Raw genomic sequence first — 6,554 nt, 5'->3', positions numbered from 1 at the left:
AATGTACCCTTGACTGAGAAATGTCTAGAGAAGCAGAGTAGCAGAGGATGTGTAGATTTCTTATTTTAATAGAAAAAAACAGCGGGACATTTCTACAGATGTGCTTCCTTACTAAATCTGCCTGCTAGCTTTTTGAGTCTGAGTCATCTCTATCTTAGCATGTAATGCATTCCACCAAGTAATGAGATTTCTTCAAGTTTTCACTGTATTAGATTTCTCTACACATCAAATATTTAATAAGAATTAGCATCTAGCCATCCTCCCTCCTCCCCTCCACAATAATATTAACTTCTACTGAGACACCAAGGCTTTGCAATTCACAGTGCAGCTTTGAAGGATAAGTGGAAAAGCCCTGTATATTTTTCCAAGGAATTTGCTATGGCCTTTTGCAAACATACTGTAATTAAGAAACAAAAAATGACCAAGAGAGAAGACACAACATGCTGAAGTGTGAAAAGAGACCTCTCATTAGTCTTTGTGTCAATTATGGTATCTAAGGAACAATTTCACAGCAATAGCATATTTATTTGATGTGGTGCAGATATCTGGGCTCACTATTACGGATGGTATTTGCTCTTAAAGTACCTCTTTAACAAAATGGCACTCCATAAAAATTTAGTGTGTTCCTACTGTAATTAAAAAGCCCTAGTCATTTTTGCATTTATGATATAAACTATAATAGCTGTAAAATCCCGCAATTAATTTGTGCCAACATTTCATACTTGAGAAATTCTCATTACAAATTTCATTACTTATTCACTTATCTGTAATTTGTCCTATATAACCTAAAGAATATTAACAAATTTAGAGTCACTTTTGCTCTATTAGAAACTAAATAGAAAAGCCTTTCACCTAGCAAGCCAATCATGATAACATTTTCAAACCTGCTCCAAAATGGTGGGGAGCTGCATTCAGGCTCTACAAAAAGTGATAATCATTATAAATCGTGCATAAATGACATGCAAAGCCTTTTGGAAAATGAAGCTATCCTGAAGCTAATCTACTGCACCTTTGGTTTAAACCCTTAGTTTAAAAGCGTTACAAGGCCTGGGTGTCTTGCATAGTGGCAGTGAATGTGCCACACAGCCACCAAGGTCAAGACTGCAATAAATCAAGAAGGAGAAAGGTATCTATCCAGTCAAACTGCACTGTGCTGTTTCCACAAAACTATATTTACAGCAAGCAGACACTCAAATGTGTCTGTATACGTATATAGAGTACATATCTACTCTCCCCTTCCCAACATTATATAGCATTGTATTGGAATTTTACTAGCTTTTATTCCACATTCATTATTTTTCAATCTGTAATGGACTTCTACAGAATTTAACTGAGACAGGAAATGATTATTCTGGTAGAAATCATTCTGCTTCTGAAAATGGCAGATTTAACACAATCAACAATAGAATTCCTACACAAAAGAAATTGACATACTTACCAGTTTTGCATGCTCCATCTTTCAGAGAATACTATGGTGTAAATTGAAATTTCATAGGATTTAATAAACTTATATGATAGCCAAGTACCCCTATATCCATAACAAACTGCACTCCTCTCTTAATCAGGGCTCTTGGTGAGTTCAGGGCTCTCTTTCATTACCCAAGCCTTGGCTTATGACAAGCCAGACACTATTAAGGTATCTTCAGAAGAGTACATTTACAGCACCACAATCCTTCAAATACACTGCCTAATTCTGGAGGATAGTTGTAAAGGGGAATATAGGAGCTACCTTTTCTTCCACTGTGAATCAACTTTGCAAGCAACTGATCCAGCAGAATTTCCATCATGCTGCATAATAAAAGAGCAGCAACAAACAAAGAATGCACCTACAGACAAATGTGAGGGCTTGTATCAAGCTGACAGACACTAAAATGGAATAACAGAGAAATTGAGGAGAGAGAAAGGTTTATTTAGCCTCCAAATCTCTGTTATTCCTACAAAGATAACATGTAAGATTTAAAGTTTCTTTGTCTTTGCTGCGCTAGAGGCAATGTAAGAAGCCAGCTGCCATCTTTCAAAAAGTTGCTGGCTCTCCTAGAAAAAAAATGCTTCTGTAGGAAGATTAGTGATACACGGGGCTTCTCTCCTCCAAACACACACACAGGCGTTGTGTGTGCTGGGTCCAGCAGCTCTGCAGCTGCCCTAAGGACAAAGACCATCAGCTCTTTACTGCTACTGTTCTGTACAGGATGGGTGCCATCTCTACACTTGTGAGGCCCATGACATCCTGGACATCCCTTCCTATGAAATTAAAAGGTGCCCCCAGTGAGTTATTCGGGTCAGGGTTTAGCCTGCTTACCTGAGAAAAGCATCAATGGAGTGAGGATTCAGCCAGGCCACCTCATTCCTCATGAGCCACCCTCAAAGATTTGCAAACAAGTCAAGTGAATGAAAGATGTTCCGTTGCTGTTTGCTGCGTGGAATGCAGGCAGAGCTATAAACAGAGACTGTTCAAGGGAAGAGAATTGTCACTGCTTTTTGTTCTGTGCCTCTAAGTTTTAAACATGACCTTTCAACCTGAGAGTCTTTTAATGTATCCTTGCTCTCCATCAGACCATTGCACACAAATTCATGCCTGAAATACATTTTATGTGTTCCCAGTACTTTCAGAAATTATGTTTATGGAATACCCGTGGAAGAGCATGAACTCTTTATTCATAATACATAAGCTTTACATTTTTAATAACAGAATTAGACCTTCATTGATTTTATAACTATACTATTAGCCAACACGCTCTGATTTCAAATTAATTCGACATCACTCACACGACTTTCTGCAGTCAGAATTGGAGAAGCATAGACTTTGAAGTAGGCAGAGTCTGGAAAATTAAGTGCTAATTGCAGCCACCTCTAATGAGGGTCCAGAAGAGCTTCCCAACTCCTTTGCGCATAGCCTGGATCCATTCTAAGGTACCAGAACAGGTGAGTTGCTGAGAGCCTTTTCCTAAAATCTGACTTCAGAAGTGGCAAGAGGGCCTCTGAGCAAACTGCTTTTCTCAGCGTATTTTCCCTATTCATTGCATAACACAGATAGGTGTGTTTAAAAGCACCATGATAATTCATGTGTGCACCAAGGGAGGAACCAAGTGGAGCTCTCTGTTTTGCCTCTGTGCCTCACAATCAGCTATTTCCTTCACTAAAAGTGTGTCCATGGCAGATACAAAGAGATGGGCATGTTCCAGGGCAGGCAGCGAGCTGGGCTGCAGGAGCAGGAGCTCCTCAGCATGGTTCTGAGGTTCTCTGCTTTACAGCCCTGACCAGGCTGTGTATGACAAACCATCAGAAGTGCTACCTAACATTGTTGTCTGCAATGTAATCTGTTTCCTAGTAGCACTGGGTCTGAGTAGCAGTAATAGAATTAATTATACTTCATTTTGCTGTCTTTAACAGTATTGACCAAATTTAAGAACAAATGAGAAGCGCTTATCAAGCTTGAAGAAAATAATCCATCAGTGGCACAATTTAAATTCTCTGCAGTTCTCTTATTAATCAAAGTAACACTTACTATCCTATCTCCACTTCCCATTAACAGTCATTAAGCACTGTTGCTGATTGAAGCAATTTCTTTAGGGATCTCAACCTCATTTTTAAGAGAACCTTCTACGGTGGAAAACAATATCATACAGTAACAGCGACTTCAGGAGAGGAAGGAGGTTCTTCAATCATGCTCTGACCTTGGCATCTCTCCACTGCAGAAGTTCACCAAGTACACAACCAACATGCTCCAAACTTCTGCTGCCTCTCCTCCGCCAGCACTGCTGCCCCCGGAGTGACCAGGGAGGGAGAATACTGCCTCAGAAGACAGCTGCAGCCAGCAGGTTAAGTGCCTTTAACAATTGCACCCGTCCGCATCAGGGAGTATTATTTATAGTGCTTTCTCATACACTGGGAGCCAATAAACAAAAAAAGAAGCCATGAGACAGCTCCTCCTGTCACCTTACTGTCAGCCCTCGGAGAAACAACACCGTGATAAATCTCAAAGGTTACATGGTAAAGGAAAGATTTCTGGTGTTGACTTTTCCTCCCCGTTATAAACAACATCACAGACTGATAGCTTCTGCTGGAATGAAGGCAGTCCTGTACCGAGGAACCAGCACATGGGGGAACACAGAGGACAGTGAAGAGAGTCAATAAGCAGTGGTGTGGGTCAACAACTGGTCCATTTATCGACTGGTTTCTTTTGTCCATCTGCTTCTCGCTCTTCCAAGACAAACTTTTCTGGCTGGGATTGCTCAGTCAGAAGAAGAGAAGGCTCAGGGAGACTTCACTGCTCTCTACAACTCCCTGAAAGGAGTGTAGCAAGGTGGGAGTCAGCCTCTTCTCCCATGTAACAGCAACAGGAGGGAATGGCCTGAAGTTGCTCTAGGGGAGGTTCAGGTTGGACAGTAGGAAAAACTTCTTAAAAAGAGTGATTGCTCACTAGAATAGGCTGCCGAGGGAGGTGGTGGAGTCACCATCCCTGAAAACGTTCAAGAAATGTGTAGACATAGCACTTAGGAACATGGTTCAGTGGGCAGGTGGACAATTGGACTGGATGATCTTAGTGGTCTTTTTCAACTTTAATGATTCTATGATTCAGTGTCTGCACCAGTGTCATCCTGTCATTGTCCCCATGGCCAGGTCCCTGGACTCTGCATCTGGGTCTGTTCTGGCATGGCTATTTTGCAACCGCTGCCCTCTCACTGCAGGGAAAGAGAGGAAAAGATGTGGCTTTGGCTGTGTGCACTGCATGCTTGCCACCTCCACTTATGCTGGTACCAAGCAATAATAGAGTGCATCTTCAGAATTTGGTGGCCAAACTGAGTGCTTATTTTATTCCATATGTATGTGGCAGGCTGAGTTTCAGGTTCGCAAAATTCAGCTTAAAATAAGGGGAAGAACAAAGCACCACTTAACTTTTATGCAGATAACAATGCAATTCCAGACTCCACGATATGAAATGCTAGGCTAGATTTTGGATCAATGTAATACCTACTCCCATTAAAGCACTTAAAAAGGAAAACGTCTTACAAAGTGTCCCATTAGGCTGACAAATTTACAACAGTATGAGTAGAAAACCAGAATAAGGCATTGTGTTCAGGGAGCACGAATGGATTTCAGACCTGTAGTGTTTCATCTATATGAAGAAGGTTAGATAAGCCATCACATACTTTCTCACTATTTATCAGCTCCACATGCTACAGACCCAAGTATTAAAGTAAATTAACATCCAGTTGTGGAGTGAGTGATGGCAACTGCAGTGAGACTCAATAGATGCACATGGAAACAAAGTACATTTAAGCTTCCACCTCTATGCATGCCACTTACCATTAATGCTACAGCGGTTCAGGAAGGAGATCTTTCCCCATGTCCTCCCAGACACTGGGTATCAGCCCAAAGCCCATGGTGTGAGGTGGAAAGAACAGGTCCCCATGCATGGCACTTCTCTGCTCTTCTGCAGCCTCATGCAAAGCCATTCAGCTGAGTTGGAAAGCTCCCAAGAGCTCTGTTGGTGTTCACAGGATTGACACAGTAAAATGATTTAAAACAAAGCCAACACAGGGAAAAAAAATCTAAGGAAAATAAAAATGCTCACTCTGTGCATAAAATTTAACCTTCTCTTTCTCCTTTGTGACCTGCTTGTGAGTCCCATAAACCAGACAGAATACAAAATCACTAATTGCAGCACAGCTATTGAAATAATTGATGCCATAGCATCCACAGTTTTCTGTCATCTTTCTAGGGCACTCAGGCTGCAGTAACTATGCATTGCAGTAAGTTAACTCATTGCATTATATAGCCTGTTCATCAAACGAGCTGTTGGGAACAATCTGTTCCTAGTCATGCCAGAGGAGGCTGTTTGTTTAACTACAATGATATTTTACAAAAGGCGAGCACATATAACACCACATTTCTAGAGCTGTAGATATTTTTGTCTTATTAAAACAGATGGATATATGACAGGGCAAGGAAAAAAAGGTAATTTTTATTCTTGTGTTTTTAATTTTTAATGTGATCACCATATTATGGTAAGCGCTTCCAGCACATCTTACATAATAGAAAAATAAAACATCTCTGCATAAAACCAAGAGCCACATAACACTGAAGGTCACTTGCCTTGCAACTTCACACATAGTTCACTGACCCAGTGTGAGAGCAAGGCAAATCCATGTAATTAAAATATACAAAAAAAAAACCAACCCAGTAATAAAAAACAATGGCTTTTGTTTACACTGGAACTGAGCAGGAGTCTATTACCTCTACAAACTATTTTCACTTAGCACAATTCAGATAGAATTATTGCTGTGACCTTTTAAAAATGTGAAAGCCTGAATCGATAGCCTTTCAGTGGCACGGCTGCAGGAGCTGAACCAACTGCACTGTAGCAGTGCACATTTCTGCACCAGAAGGCAGCTGAAACCTCATTATCATCACTCACAAGTGAGATGACGAACGTGTCACAGGTGAGCATGGGAGGGTGGGTGGGAGAACCTTTGCGTGCTCGGGCACCCACCTGCAGCACTCCTGGTGCTGGTGGAGGTGAGATGTAAGGGTGAGATGCAGGAGTGTCACTC

The sequence above is a fragment of the Tetrao urogallus genome (assembly GCF_951394365.1).
Source record: "Tetrao urogallus genome assembly, chromosome: 7".
NCBI lineage: Eukaryota > Metazoa > Chordata > Aves > Galliformes > Phasianidae > Tetrao > Tetrao urogallus.
Note: the sequence above shows the minus strand (reverse complement) of the source record.